The sequence below is a fragment of the Chamaea fasciata genome, unplaced genomic scaffold, assembly GCF_029207755.1.
Source record: "Chamaea fasciata isolate MVZ Bird 193981 ecotype frontalis unplaced genomic scaffold, bChaFas1.0.hap1 SCAF_25, whole genome shotgun sequence".
Taxonomy (NCBI): domain Eukaryota; kingdom Metazoa; phylum Chordata; class Aves; order Passeriformes; family Sylviidae; genus Chamaea; species Chamaea fasciata.
The window spans coordinates 1,907,972-1,923,938 of NW_027094110.1; the positions used below are offsets into that span (position 1 = coordinate 1,907,972).

The 15,967-nt window shown below is 55.7% G+C and overlaps 1 protein-coding gene across 4 annotated transcripts in view; it reads right to left on the minus strand.

Moving 5' to 3' along the window:
• CDK18 (cyclin dependent kinase 18) overlaps window positions 1–14,882 on the minus strand; it is a 38,421-nt gene extending 23,539 nt beyond the window's left edge. Inside the window, exon 1 of one of the 4 annotated variants that reach the window (XM_066203731.1) lies at window positions 14,662–14,882. The gene's annotated coding sequence lies outside the window, so the exon portion shown is untranslated. Of the gene's footprint in view, window positions 1–5,974; window positions 6,019–9,198; window positions 9,295–9,817; window positions 9,901–14,661 lie in introns of those variants that run through there. The other 3 variants (XM_066203730.1, XM_066203732.1, XM_066203733.1) reach the window with 3 other exon arrangements.
• Window positions 14,883–15,967: the final 1,085 nt, after the last annotated feature.

Consider the following 15,967-nt stretch of genomic DNA (forward strand, 5'->3'; position numbering starts at 1 on the left):
TGTTTTTCTCCTCAGACACCCGGATTTCCACGTCCTGGCAGTGGCAGGAAGAGCTGGAGCGACTTCCCGTGGGATTCGTGCTCCCTCCTCTCCCAGCAGGATCCCAGCTCTGCTCCAGCAGCTCCTGGGAGCTCCTCAACCATCCCCAACCCGCCCTGGGACCGATTTTCCTGCAGAATAGGGATGAAATGAAAGGGGAAAGTGCTCCTGACCCTCCTGTCACCCCCAGTCCCAGCCTGGGCTTCCCTCAGGACAAATCTCTGGAGCAAGCAGTGCCCCGGTTTGGAATTAAAGTCACCAAAAAACAAAAAAAAAAACCCCAAAAAACCCCTGGGCTTGAAGGGTTTGAAATCGGTTTTATTTAAAGCTCTGCCAGGGCCACGTGCTTGGGAGGGAGGGAGAGAACGCTGCCAGGCTTTTCCCCTGCCAAGGATTGAGCTAAGCCGGGATTTAACCTTAAACCAGCCCTGCAGCCATCCCCGGGCACTGTGTGGGGATGTTTCCCCCCTCGGGAAGGGAAATTTCCCTCGGGGAAAATTTGCAGCCCCGGGGAGGGAGGAGGAGAGGAGGAGGAGCCGGGACTGGGGGAAGCGGAGGTTCCCGAGCACAGCGGGAGCCGTGGTTTGTGATTGTGTTTGGATCCCTCTCTCCCGGGAAGGGAAATCCCGCAGGGAAATCCTTTCATCCCGACCCGTCCTCATCCTGATGGTCACAGAGCCCCAGCTGGGCGAGATGGGGGGTCTCGGGGGTCTGTGGGGTCTGTAGGATTTGTGGGGTCTGTGGGGTCCTCCTGGCCTGGCTCTGCTTCCCAAATGAGGGAAGGGATCCTCCCAGCCCTCGCTCCATCTGGCGATCAGGAATTTCTGTCCCACTGACCTGCCGGAGGTTCAAAAACCCTCCTGGACCACACGAGGCATCTGCCAGGATGATAAAATCAACCTTTTGGGGCAGCAAACTTGGCAAGGGATCCCCGCTGCTGCCAAAATTCCAGGATTTGGGACATCCCTGCCTCACGCTCTGTTCTGTTCTTCCTTTTCCCTGTTTCCCTCAAGCTCAGGGCTGTACCAGGACTGCCCAGGGATGGGATGACACCGATTTTTCAGGATCCCAAACCCACGGAGGCTCTGCCTCCCAGGAATCCTCCAGCCCTCTGCCATCCTTGCACCTCCCTCCCTAAAATCCGCCCTAAAATCCACCCCAGCACTACCACGACCCCCAAATTTTCCCTTTAATCCCAGCGCAGGAGAGGGAATTGATGCCACTTTGGTTTTTTCCCTTTTTTGTCTTTTCTATGTTCACTATTTTCTGTGTTTTCTGTATTTTTCACACATACATTTGTAGCTCTGTAGTTTTTTGTACTAGTGGCTGGTTTTGCCAGTAATTTTCCACAGCTTTTCCCTAAGGAAAAAAACAACCAACCCAAACCAATCCCAAAACTCCAAACCCCAGAAAACACAAGACCCCAACACCTCCTTAATTATTCCAAACTACTGAAGTTGAGAACATTTCAAAATATCTTTCTATGGCCAAAATCCAACTAATACCAAAAAAGACTCAAAAAACCCAACTCAACTTAAAAAAAATTTACATCACCTGTCCTCCTAATTAATACTTTTTATCAATCATACTAATTTCCTAAAACCTAAAAATATATATACAAATATGAAATAAATATATAAAATAAATATATATATAATTTTTATATTTATATATAAAATAAATATAAAAATACACCTAAAAAAACCCTAAAAAACCCCAAACAAACAAAAAAAAACCCAAAAAAATTTTTTTTAAATCTCTCAAAAAAATAAACTTGCCTAAACATTTTTCCATAACAACCCCTGAAGACCTTCAAATGAAAATCCACTTTTTATGGATTAAAATCCACTTACTAAAACGCTCTCTGATTTCACCCCCGAGTTAAGAAAAAAGCGAGAGAACAGAGGGAGCCCAGGTGCAATGAACTGATTATTCCTGCCCAGCTCTGATCCCTTTTCCCGGGGAGGAAACATTTCAGGGCTGTGTGTGTTTGGATAAACCTTGCTCCTCGTTAAACTGTAAATGCCATCTGTGCCACCCAGCCAAGGCCAGCCCCGTGTCCCCAGAGCCGCAGTGTCACTCGTGGCACTGCCGGGCGAAAGCAAACACACCACCGGGGTGGGAAATCATTAATTAACCCCTTTATAATTTCTATTTTTAAAGGGTTTTTTCAATTTTACCCCAAACCCAGCTTCTGGTGTCACTCGTGGCACTGCCAGGCAAAGCAAACACACCACCAGGGTTGAAAATAATTAATTAATCCCTTTGTAATTTATATATTTTTAAGGGTTTCTTCACTTTTACTCCAACCCCAGCTTCTCGTGGCACTGCCAGGCAAAGCAAACACACCACCGGGGTGGAAAATAATTAATTAATCCCTTTGTAATTTACATATTTTTAAGGGTTTCTTCATTTTTACTCTAACCCCAGCTTCTCATGGCACTGCCAGGCAAAGCAAACACATCACCGGGGTGGAAAATCATTAATTGATCCCTTTATAATTTTTTTTTAAGGGTTTTTTTTCACTTTTACTCCAGCCCCAGCTCCTCTCTGCGCTCCCTGGTGAAGGCCCCGCTGTCCTTGATGAGCCAGGCTGGTTCCTGCACGAGCCTTGGAGAGATAACAGAGCCCAGAGCGAGATAAGCAGAGGGGAAGAGCACAGGGAGAGGGATCTCCCCCGGGAAAACTCGGGGCTGGAAAACTCCTCGAGGCCTTGGATGCTGCCAGGAGGAGAGAGGCGCTGGCCTGCAGCAGGCAGGAGGCATCAGAACCGGAAATAAATTCAAATGTCACCAAGCATCCCTTGGTGTAAAAACACCGAGTTCTTGGTGTAAAAACACCGAATTTTTCATGTGAAACCACCAAATTTTTGGTGTGAAAGCACCGAATTTTTGGTGCGAAGCCACTGAATTTTTGGTGTAAAACCGCCAAATTTTTGGTGCAAAACCACTGAAATTTTGGTGTAAAAGCACCGAATTTTTGGTGTAAAAAACACCGACTTTGGCTGTCAGCTGCTGGCCCCCAATGGGATACCTGTCCTAGGGTGTTTTCCCCCCGCTCCAAATCAGAACACAGAGGAAAATCCGTGTGGTTTTCACAGGATTGAGGAAAAAAATCCACGCTGAACCCAGGGATGGCACCGAGCAGGGCTGCTCCAAGCGCATCCAACCCTCCTCTGCTGCCTCGCAGCTGATAAGGCCAGGCTGGAGATAAGGAGGATTATACCCCTGAGGAGATGAGGGATGCTCCGAGCAGGGCTCCCCCCCATCCCCAGTGCTCCCAGTTTGATCTGGCCCGGCACTGGTGCGGCTGCCCGGGCCTGCCCCGCTATGATAGCGCAATTAGCGGCACAATTAATCGTTAATCGGGGGGGATTGGGAGGGATTAAGCGCTTAAACGGCGCACGTGCTGCTGGTGGTGATTTATAAACACCCCCCCCCTCGGGTGTTCTGCTGGGTTTGGCTGGAATTAAAGTGCCCAATTAATTAAAATTAAAATTAAAATTAAAATTAAAATTAAAATTAAAATTAAAATGAAAAGTTGGGCTTTTGCGGGTGCTTTTCTGGGGAAACGGCTCTGCCCGTCCTGGTGGCTGCAGACGGGATTTGGGGGATCCAGAATGTCCCAGTCGGGCTCTGCGGGATTGGGCAGCCACGGGAGGGAGGGGACAGGGATGGGACAGGGCAGGGACAGTGAGGGGACAGGGATGGGACAGTGAGGGGACAGGGATGGGACAATGAGGGGACAGGGATGGGATAGTGAGGAGACAGGGATGGGATAGTGAGGAGACAGGGATGGGATAGTGAGGAGACAGGGATGGGACAAAGAGGGGACAGTGAGGGGACAGGGCAGGGACAGTGAGGGGACAGGGATGGGACAGGGCAGGGACAGTGAGGGGACAGGGATGGGACAGTGAGGGGACAGGGCAGGGACAGTGAGGGGACAGGGCAGGGACAGTGAGGGGACAGGGATGGGACAGTGAGGGGACAGGGCAGGGACAATGAGGGGACAGGGATGGGACAGTGAGGGGACAGAGATGGGATAGTGAAGGGACAGGGATGGGATAGTGAGGGGACAGGGAGGGGACAGGGATGGGACAGGGATGGGATAGTGAGGGGACAGTGAGGGGACAGGGATGGGACAGTGAGGGGACAGGGATGGGACAATGAGGGGACAGGGATGGGGCAGGGCAGGGACAGTGAGGGGACAGAAATGGGACAGTGAGGGGACAGAAATGGGACAGTAAGGGGACAGAGATGGGACAACTCCTGGTGCTCCTGCTCTTCCCAGGGCCTTTGGGAGTCCCTGCTCAGGCAGGAGGGTGCCAGGGTGGTGCTGGCTGTGAGGTGTGAGGGCGGTTTTGGGGAGATTTGTCACATCCCAGGAGCAGTTTGGGCACTCAGAGACTCTCCCTGCGTTTTAATTTGGACAAAACACAAACCAGTCTCTGGGTATAACCAAAACGAGCGGCAAAAGCCCCAGTTCTGCCTCCTCCTCCTCCTCAGAGCCCCCAGGCACACCAAGACCATTTCCTTGGTTCTGTTGCTGATGGATCACGGATCCACTGGATCAGGACTGGATCCCCAGCTCCTGAGACCCCCTGAAGATCCCCTCGGATCTACATTTGTTCCAGCACAGGCTTGGCCCATAAACAACCAACCCCAAAAGCTTTTCCACCCAATAATTCCACTCACAGGCGGCACAAACCCAAGCTCCAGGTGATATTCCATGCTGGAACGCAGGGAAAAAAAAATAAAAAACAAAACCCCAAAGTGCAGAATTTATATCCCCGTGCGTGTTCCCGGGTGCAGAACCGAGGCTCCTGTTCACAAACCTCGTCAGATTGAGCAACTAAAAAAAGCCACGGCTCGGAGAGTGGGAAGTGCTGGGAGCAACAGGAGACAGGGAAAAGCTGGGGGGTGTTTTGAGGATAAATCCCCCCCCACCACCAGGATCAGGAATCCCAACCCATGAGTGACCACCGAACTAGTGCTGCCCAAATAATTAAATAGAGGAGAAAGCGTTAAAAGCAAAATGGAGAAGGAGCAGAAATAAACGGAACGCTGGGAATGTTTCCCTGCTTCCCCCCAAAAAAAGCAGATTTTGGAGGTTTTTTTGGTGTTTACGGTTGGCTCCAGCAGCCTCTCCTTTTAAATGGAGCGATTCAAGGCAAAATCACCACAAAAAACTGGCCAAAGGCAGCGCCCTGCCCCGCTCCAGCCGGGAAAATCCGGGCTGTTTTAAAGGAAATGGCTGAGGATTTCAGGGATTGGGGAAGAAAGAGAGGGAGAGGGTTCAGTAATGAAAACACCGAAAGGCTGCCCGAAAGATGAGTTAAATTCATAAAACCCCAGAGCACAGCCAGGCAGGAGCTGTTTGATTCCGACCAACACAGCCTGGAGAGAGTTTTAGGCCTCAGGTTTGAGATCCGGAGCTGGCAGAAAAGGGATTTTCCCAAGGCCAGGAATAAACCCCGTGCCTCAGTTTCCCAGCTGACAAATGAAGCCGACAAGGGTGGAACTTTTGGGTGTCACCAGCAAAATTAATTAGTAAAAAAAAAAAAAAAAAAAAATTTAAAAAATTAGAAACTGACAAAATAATTAACTGAAAACGCCATTAATTGGAGGGCCTTCATTAGCAGCGTCCTTGCAGGTGCCCACAGGAGCTCTCCCTGCCCAGGCACTCAGACTCCAACCCCACTCCGTCCTGTTTTCCCCCTCTCCGCATCCCAGCAGCAGCTCAGGTGAGCCAGGTGTCCCAGCAGAGGTGACGGGGACAGCTCTGGATCGGGAATTTGCCGCTCACCTTCTGATTTTTGCTGTGGCCTGCAGGCGCCGGGGATGGAGGGTGAGAAATGAGGGATTGTCTCCGCTTTAAACCCCCACGGGGAGAGGGAAGGGAAGCAACCCCAGCTGAGATTCCCGAAATGTCCCACCTGGATCCCAAAGAGCAGCGATCCTTGCAAAGAGCAGCTCCAACACCGCCCTCCGAACACTTCCCAAGTTATTCCTGCCCCCAGCACCTCGGGGGTGGCAGAAAACGGGAGGAAAAAACAACCGAAGGCAGAATTGCTGCTGCTGGCAGCGGGGTCCAACCCCCCGGAGCATCCTTGTGCTTCCCGAGCCGCATTCCCGCAGCTCCCGCTTCACCTGGAGCTGCCCTCAGAGCTCCCTCAGGAGCCCAGCTGCCGCCCAGGTGAGGGAAGGAACGCCCAGAATTCCAGCAGGGATCCAGCAGGAAGGGATGTGGACAATTCCCGTGGCGGGGGGAACGTGGCTGGAGCTGTTGGTGGCTCGGAGCTCATCCCTAAAGCAGCAGGGAAAGCCGAGAGGAAAAGGAGCACGGCTCTGAGGTTGGGGTTGGGATGAGCTGCGGGGAGGGAGGGAGGAGAAGGACGAGATGAGAGGCGGTGGCAGCAGCAGGGGTGAACCCCAGCCCTCCGCCAGCCTCTCCGTGGCCCCAAAATAATCCCGCAGCAGCTTCTCTTGCCGAGAGATGGGAGCCGGAGATTGGGAGGGAATGAGCAAACAATCAGCAGATGAGCGGCGCTGGCTGCGGGGAAAACGCTGCCCCGGAAAGAGCCCCGGGCTGGGAGAGGGCAGGAGATGCCGGGGCTGATTACTGAGCGACTCCGCGGAGTTAATTGTTCACCAGATCGGGATCTGGGCCGCAGCCAGCAGCGGGCCGCTTCCTGCCCTCAGGTTTTCCCTGGACAAACAGCAGGAGCCGGTGGGTTTGGAGGGGAGCAGGGCCAGAGGGGCAAAGCTCTGCCTGGACAGGGCTCACTGCCAGCCGAGGGCCTTCCCAAACAGAGCCAATCCCAAACAGAGCTCATCCCAAACAGAGCTCGTCCCAAACACTGTCCCAAACAGAGCCAATCCCAAACAGAGCTCATCCCAAACACCGTCCCAAACAGAGCCAATCCCAAACAGAGCTCATCCCAAACAGAGCCAATCCCAAACAGAGCTCATCCCAAACACTGTCCCAAACAGAGCCAATCCCAAACAGAGCTCATCCCAAACAGAGCTCATCCCAAACAGAGCTCATCCCAAACAGAGCCAATCCCAAATGGAGCTCATCCCAAACGGAGCCAATCCCAAACGGAGCTCATCCCAAACAGAGCCAATCCCAAACACAGCCTTCCTAAACACCTTCCCAAACTGCATCCCAAACAGAGCCAATCCCAAACACCTTCCCAAACAGAGCCTTCCCAAACAGAACTCATCCCAAACAGAGCCCATCCCAGAGCCCTCTCATCACTTTCCTGCCTGCACAGGGGCAAACCCAGCCCAGCTGAGCCGAGCTTTTGGGATGTCAGCACATGAATTACACAGAGCAGGACTCGCTGCAGGCTCGGGATCCCCTCTGGGCTGAGCCAAGCCCCCCTGCCCTGCTGCCTGAAGGAGCTGCCTCGATTTCCCCGAGGATGGAAGGGGAATCTGGGAGGCTCCTGCAGAGCATCAGCCCTTCTGGAAACTCTTACTCCTCTTGGACATGACTCCGAACACACAGATCCCGGCTCCTCTGGAGATTCTCAGCCCTGCTGGCCCAAAGCTCAGCTCTGCGGAAGCCAGAGGATTGTCCCAGGATTTACAGGGGCTGACCAAACACTCATCTCTCTCCAGAAGGCCGGAGCAAGGGGATGATGGTCTCAGTAGAAACTGCAACGTGGAGGTTTTAATGCCCGTGGTGGGAGGACACCCAGGGCTCTGGTGGGACAGGGAGAACGGAGGGATCCTCACGGAGATCTGGGAGATCAGAACTCAGCTGTGCTCCCCCATTCTGCCTCTGTGTTTCACCCTGTGCAAAACGCAGCTGACCTCACCTGCCTGCTCCGGGCCCAGTGCCAGCCAGGGAAGGCAAAAAGTGTCCCCTGCAGCCCCCTCTGTGCCCCAGCCCCTCCCCAAGGGACAAGTGACGCTGGCAAGGGATGCACACCAGAGGCAGCAGCTCAAGATTTCGAGCAGCAGCTCGTTTGGAAGGCAGTAAAAAGCAGCCAGCTGCACTCCAGCCACCTGTAACTGCGAGCGTGTGACACCATCGCTTCCCCCTGTCACTGTCACCAGCACAGCCTCTCTGAAGGGCCCATTCAGGGCTCCACAAAGAGCTGCCTCACTGAAAGGGGGCCTGCAGAGGAGGATCGCAGCGCTCCCCGTCCCTGCCAGCATCCCAAAGCCCTGCGGAGCTCAGGGAGCAAAGCCCTGAGAACAAAGCGAGGTCAAGAGTTAACAGATGGGGGAACTCAGACGTGGGGACACGGCGGTGACGTGGCCAAGGCCAGGCAGAGTCCGTGGCAAGGCCACGGGCAGGGGGAGAGCTCCAGAGCTCCTGATTAGTTGCAATTTTTTCTCTCTCTTTGTCTCTATCCCAGCAGGATGAGAGAGGAGGAACTCCCAGGATTGCTGGCGAGGTTGTTCCACTACTCACTCATTAACTGCTCCCATTTGGACTGTGGTACGGACATTTTCCAGCCTGAGTGAGTAAGCCTGGGAACTTGGGAACAGATCTGCAAGCCCTGCCTGGAGCGTGGACACCGAAATTTGCTCCAGAAATCTTCTGGCGTGACAGAGATCCTGCAAATCAGCAAACTCTGAGCCGGGTGCCTCACACGCCGAGGAAGTTCATGGATGGGGTGAGCCTCCTGGGACTCTTGGACATCCCCTCCCACCTTTTCCTAGGGAGGAAAGGATGCTCCACACCACAGATGCACTGAGGTCTGTGTGTGTGCCTGCTGACACCCTGTCCATTACCCAACAGCCAGATTCCTGAAGGGAATCTCTCCAGGAGCCTGGGAACTGCTTTCCACGAGCTCTCCCCCGGCCCACAGGCGCTGTCACAGCCTGGAGAGGCTGGAGGACAGGACTCTGCTTGCATTCACCACATCTCAGCCCCGAGTGTGGGTACATCCCACATCCACACCCCAAAAATCCGCCGCACACCGCCGAGGAGGGAATTCATTAACACCGGGCCCCGTCTGAACAGCTCCTGCCCTTTCACAAACCTCATCCAGAGGCTCCAACTTTCTGCCTGACGCTTGCTCAAAGCTTTTCCCCCTTCGGGCACCTTCCCCAAGCCCGGCTCACGGTCTCACATCACATTGCAGCGCTCATTCCCCTGATGCACAGCACAAACCCCAGCGCCAGCAGCCCCAGGCCTGACCCTGATTCTTTTCCTCCTCCCGGAGCCGGTGCCACCGTTGTGCCAACACGCCGTGCCCAGGTTGTTTTTTCAGGGAGAGCCGAGGCTGTTAAAGCTTTTCAGGCTGGCCTGGCACCGAGGGCAGCTCTCCAGGGGCTGTCTGGGGACAAGGAGGGAAGGGGGGGGGGGGACAATTCCAGGGCACACCCCCCGGGAACTTGTCACAGCAACAGGAGAGATGCAGCTGATTGTGACAGCCCGCCCAAAAACTGCAGCGCCAGGGGAATGCCGAGCTGCCAGCCCGGGGCTGGGCTCCCTCCCGAGCCGGGGACAGACCCCGGGTGTCACCCCCAGGCGCTCCCACGCCCCCAAGCCCCTCACGGCGGGACCCACGCCCATCAAAAATCCAACACTGGGGTTAACCTGAGCTCCCTAAAGCAGGTTTAGGACCAAACACGCGCAGGGATCTCCCGCACCAGGGAACACCAAGGTACAAATCCGTGCCCAGCTGAGCCCTCCCTCCCCTGTTCCGGCACCTCCAACTCCAGCTCTCCCCTCCCCGGCACTTTGTGCCCCGCCAGCCCCAAAGGCCAGACCCCGGAGGGGCCGGGGCAGGGCCCGGGGTCACCCCGGCACTCACCGGCCGCCGAGCAGGTCGCTCTCCCTCCCTCCTGCCGTGTCCCTTCCTCCTTCCTGCGGGGCACAGCAGGGGCGGTGCTGCGGGAGCCGCCGGGGAGCGGGGCCGGGGCCGGAGAGCGGCACCGCAGCCCAGCGGGGCCGGGGCACGACAGGCTCGGAGCGGTGCCGGAGCTCGGGAGAGCTGGACAGGTGCCGGTGCCGGAGCAGGAAAAGGGTTGGAGCGGTACCGGTGCCGGTAGAGTCGGAGCGGTGCCGGTGCCGAGCACGGGGAGTGGGAGCGGAGCCGGTGCAGGAGCCGGGCGAGCCTGAGCGCAGCCGGTGTCGGTGCCGGTACCGGGGGAGCCTGAGCGCAGCCGGTGTCGGTGCCGGTACCGGGGGAGCCTGAGCGCAGCCGGTGTCGGTGCCGGTACCGGGCGAGCCTGAGCGCAGTCGGTGCCGGGGAAATTGGAGAGGAGCCGGTGCCGGTACCGGAGCAGGGGGGGTCGGAGCGGAGCCGGTACCGGGGGAGCCGGAGCGGAGCCGGTGCCGGTGCCGGGGGGGTCGAAGCGGTGCCGGGAGAATTGGAGCGGAGCCGGTGCCGGGGCAGCCGGAGCGGAGCCGGGGGCGGTGCGGGACCCGGCGCGGTGCGGGAGCGCTGCCGGCGCTCGGCTCCGTGCGGCGCTGGCTCCTCCCCGCCGCAGCCCCGGGATGAGGAACCCGCTCGGCCCCGCCGGCCCGGGCAGGAGCGGCGCACGGAGAGCGCACAAACACACGCACAAACACACACGAGTCAGGGGAGCTCCCTCCTGCGGCTCCTCCTGCTCCTCCTGAAAGCTCTCGGCAGATGCGGGAGATCCGGGGCAGCCCGAGGCTCCGGGACCCGCAGCCCTGGGGGGATCTCAGCCTCTCCGGGTTGTGGATTTACCGGCGGCTCCGCCGCCCGTTTCCAGCTCCTCGTTGTCGTATATTTAGTCAAACGTTCTGGGCTCGCCAAAAATAGAGCAGCCGTGGAAAATAAATCAGGCTGACTGGAGGTGCCAACGTTGTCTGCCTGAAAGTAATTAATTTCTTATAACCTCGGCTATATTAATCCTCTGCACACCGCCCTGTCTGTCGGCGGAGTTTTGGTAATTAGTGCCGAAATTTGGGGGATGCGCTGGAGGTTTCGGGTGGTGGGGAAGGGCAGGGAAGGCACAAAATCCATCCAAACAGAGCGTGGAGAGTGGGAACACGGCAGGGCTGGCGAGGAGGAGGGAAGGGGACACGAGTTCTGTGCAGGAAAATCCTACTGGAGGAAGCATTTAGGGTCTTCTTTCCACACGTGGATATTCCACAAAAAATCTGTCCAGGAGACACAAATTTAGGCTTCCTCAGTCCTGCTGCTGCCAGAATTCCTTTTCCTCGTTTTCCCTTCAAACGTGGGAGTCTGGCTGGACTTGCTGACTCTCATTTCTTATCTTAGAACCACCAGGCTGGCTGGGAGGCACCTCGAGGAGCAGGGAATTCATTCCCAGATGGCGCAGCAGGAGCGTCAAATCCGAGCCCTCCGTGGAGGGAAGCGATGTTCTAGAAGGATCCATCTCCTCTGGTCACCTCAGCCTGTCCCAGGGCAGCACCCCCGAGGCCCTCAGCAACGTTTGAGTGTCCTGGGAGTGGGGTAAAGCCTTCCAGGGCAGCTCTGCAGGGAGAGCAGGAGCTGAACCAGAGGGCTCTGAGGTGGGGCTGTGACATCCAGGGCTGTGACATCCGGGGCTGCGTGTGATGTCCAGGACTGTGGTGTGACATCCAGGGCCATGCTGTGACATCCAGGGCTGTGACATCCAGGGCTGTGACATCCGGGGCTGTGACATCCGGGGCTGTATGTGATGTCCAGGACTGTGGTGGGACATCCGGGGCTGGGTGTGACATCCAGGGCTGGGTGTGACATCTGGGGCTGTGAGTGATGTCCAGGACTGTGGTGGGACATCCAGGGCCATGCTGTGACATCCAGGGCTGTGACATCCAGGGCTGTGACATCTGGGGCTGTGTGTGATGTCCAGGACTGTGGTGGGACAACCAGAGCCATGCTGTGACATCCAGGGCTGTGTGTGACACCCACGGCCATGCTGTGACATCCAGAGCCATGCTGTGACATCCAGAGCCATGCTGTGACACCCAGGGCCATGCTGTGACATCCAGAGCCATGCTGTGACATCCAGCGCTGTGTGTGACATCCAGGGTTGTGTGTGACATCCAGGGCCATGCTGTGACACCCACGGCCATGCTGTGACATCCAGAGCCATGCTGTGACATCCAGGCCGGCCCCTGTGGCCGCCTGCCCTCCCCTCAGCCCTGGTCAGTGAGTGTCTGGTCATGTGGGCAGCACACTCAGCTCCCCGTGAGCGCCCAGCACGCCCCTTCCTGCTGCTGCCTGCACAAATGGGCACCCTGGGCGGGTTTTTTCCACCTCCCAGGCTCTGGCTTCCACATTCACCCGTCTGCTCTGTTTAGAGGGGAGATGTCACCCCGGGGGAGATGTCTCGAGCGTTTCTGTGACATCTCATTCTCATTTCTGTGACATCTCATTCTCATTTCTGTGTCACTCCCTGCTCAGCGCTGCTGCCGCCACACCTCCCGTGCCACGGCTCCCACAGCACCCGGAGCTGTAAATCCGGCTTGAAACAGAAAGGAAAAGAGATTCCCAGGAAAAGCTCCGGCAAATTAAAGGTGAAGGCCCCAGATGGAGCTTCAGAGGGACCCGTGAAGAGAAAGCGACGTGCAAAGGGCAGGAATGTTACAGCAATCAGGGGGCAGGGCCGCGAGCTCTGTGCCACAGCAGCTGCTCGCCGGTGCAGAACATTCCTCACAAACACCAATTGCAGCCACCAGCGTGCCGGGGATTGCAGAACATTCCTCACAAACACAAAACACAGCCACCAGCGTGCCGGGGATTGCTGCAAAAGCTCGGGAGGAGGAGGAAGAGCAGAGGGAGAGTGACGCTGTTTTTACACCGCAACGACACAGACTTCGAGATTCAGACAGCTGGAAATGGCTCTCTTATTTTTGGGATGTGTCTCCCTTCTATACTGTTTCACACAGACCAATTCCATTGGTGACACAAAGGCAAAACCTCCTCACTGACATTGGTCAGAGCAGAGGGACATCAGGAAGTCCCTCCCAGGACAAGGAATGAAAACGTGGGTGCAGTTTAGAAAAACACTTCTCCTGTTCGCAGAAAGTTCCCCGGGAAAAGAATTTCAGAAAACCAAAACAGGGATTGAGGGCCAGGAGTGGTCAAGGGGCAGAGGTGGGGGAGCAGGGCACATCTGAGGGGGGATAGCGAGGCTGATAATGGGGCTGGGGCCGCCCCACCCGTGAAAACCCAAAGCAAAGCATCCCTTGAAGCTTTTCCTGCGCTCTGGGGCGGCCGGGGTTGAACTCCGAACCCACTTGAGCCGCCCCTGTGAATTCCAGAGCCTCGGGGCATTTTCCAAACGTGCCAGCGGAACGGCCGAGCAGAGGGCAGACAAAACTGCCCGGGTTTTGTGAGGTTCTTATGGAATCACTCAGCGTTCTGCCGTGGTTTTTTCTCTTTTGTTTCTTTGTGATCGCAGACCCTCGCGGGGATGTGGGGGAAATCAGGGACGAAGGTGGGCCAGTTCCAGTCGGGAATGTCCTAAAAAACAAGTCTGGCAGAGGAAGTTCCAGACTTTGTGTCATGGCAGTGATCACCTCAGTTCGTGCTGGGGGAGACTTTGCCCAGCAAATTCTTCTCCTCTTCCTTCTCCTTCATTTTTCTTCCTTTTTCTTCCTTTTTCTTCCTTCTCCTTCATTTTTCTTCCTATTTTTTTTCCTTCTCCTTCATTTCTTCTCCTTTTTCTTCCTTTTTTTTTTCCTTTCTCCATCATTTTTGCCTCCTTTTTCTTCCTTTCTGCTCCTTCTTTTTTCTTTCTTCTCCTCTTTCTCCTCCCCCTCCCGGTGTATCCCGCACTGGGAATGGTCACACACTTCCCGCTCTGTCCCCTCCCAGACCAGCTGGGTCTCAGCCCACAGCTGCTCCCCCTTTTTGACATAAATCGGATTTTTTAGGGATTCCCGGGCTGTGTTCCCTCCCGCCGGGTGTCCCTTCTCCCCGGGGAGGGGAGCAGCTCAGGCTGAGCAGAGGTGACAGCAGTGTCCCCAAGTGTCACAGCAGGAGGGAGCAGCCCTTGCCAAGCTTCCTTCGGTGTAAGAGCACCGAATTTTTGGCGTGAAACCACTGAATTTTTGGTGTAAAAACACAGAAATTTTGGTGTAATAACACCGAATTTTTGGTGTAAAAACACAGAAATTTTGGTGTAATAACACCGAATTTTTGGTGTAAAAACACAGAAATTTTGGTGTAATAACACCGAATTTTTGGGGTAAAAACATTGAAATTTTTTTGGTGTAACAACACCTATTTTTTGGTGTAAAACCACTGAATTTTTGGTGTAAAAACGCCTAATTTTGGGTGTAAAACCACCGAATTTCGGCTGTCAGCTGCTGGCCCCTATGGAATACCTTGTCCCCAGAGCGGGGAACTCATCCCACAGCACACACACACGCACACATGCACAGGGAGGAGCTCACCTGCCCCGTGCCCAGGCTGCAGGGATGCTCAAACACACCCAGCAGCCACACACCAGGCCCGGAAAGAACCGACCAGGACAAACCCGACCTCCAAACCCGGCTCTACGCAGCAGGCACCGCCGTGTCCCCGGGGAGAGCTCCAGAGGAGCCCTGGCAATGGCCAGCGAATGCAGAGAGTCGATTAAACCTGACAGCTCGGGCCGAGGCTGTGGAGAAACAGCCGCAGGAACGTGCCTGACTCCTGCAGGAGTCAGCTCCGGGGGGGATCACACCCACCTGCTTTGCTGCTGCAGGTTTCTCTCTGGGAGGATGCAGAACCCTCAGAGCAGCTCCGGTTTTCCCCTCACATGGCCTGACATGCGTGTGTGTGCGGCTCCCGGGGAGAGCCGGGGCTCTGCAGGGAACATTTCACAGTCACTGCGTCCCTTCCCCGCTGCCCTGCCACTCGATAGGAGCGTGGGCAGCCAGTCATGGAGAGAAAAAAAAAAAAATGTGTGTTCAATGCCTCCTCCTCCTCCTGCTGCTGCTGCTGGCCTGGCCTGGCTGCTCTCCCCCGCCCCGAGGCACGGGCAGGCATGTGGAAATCATTGCCTGGAGAGCAGAGCTGGGGTGAGGGCTGGCTGCTGAATCCAGGAAAAACTGGGAAATGGGGCCGTGCTCCAGTGCCCAGCCTGCCGCAGCAGGGAATGACCCCAGAGTCACAGCCCAGCCCGGCGCTGAGGCTGTGCACGGGGCTCAGGAGGGTGAAACCAGATTTAACAACACAATCCCTGGGGGGTTCTCGGTCATAAAATGGTTTGGGTTGGAAAGAACCTTCAAGATGTCATCTAAAATTCCCAACCCCCACTGGCCCATGTTGCTCCAAGCCCTGCCCAGCCCAGCCTTGGGCACTTCCAGGGATGGGGCAACCCCTGCCAGGAGCTCCCCACCCTCCCAGGGGAGGATTTTTTCTGTCCATCCAAGAGAAATTTCCTCTCTTTCAGTCTGAACCCAATCCCCCTTGTGTCACTCCCAAAACGGGCAGGACAGAAGGAATATTGTTATTCCCACGAATTGAGGAACAGGAGGAAGGGGGATGAGTTTGGATATTCCCTGAGAGCTGAGGGAGCTCCTCAGGGTCCCCAAGCCCAGATCACTGCAGGCTGTCCTTGTCCCACCCTGGAACTGGCTCTCTGTGAACCCCAAATCTCCCTGAAACCGCTGGAAATCCCTGAATCCTCGTTCCCGATGCTGTGGGACACAAAATCCCCGTCCCCGAGGTGCCCAGCACTGCTGACCGCAGCAAACACGACTGCAAACCACTGAATCCAGCCGCACCTCCTCTGAATTTTGCCCATGGAGCATCACCATAACAACAGCTCCACCAATCCACGCCAGACATCCAGGCCCTTAGCAACCAGGAGCTGCCAAATTGCAAAACAAAGTGGAAAAAAAAAAAAACTATTAAAAAAAAAATAAATCTGCACATTTCCTCCAGAGTCCTGCAGTGGGTGTGCAGAGCTGCATTGGGCACAGGCAGGAAAACGCACAGAGCACCCCAGATCCCAAAATTCCGTCCCAGAAGGTGCCAAAGCCTCCCTTG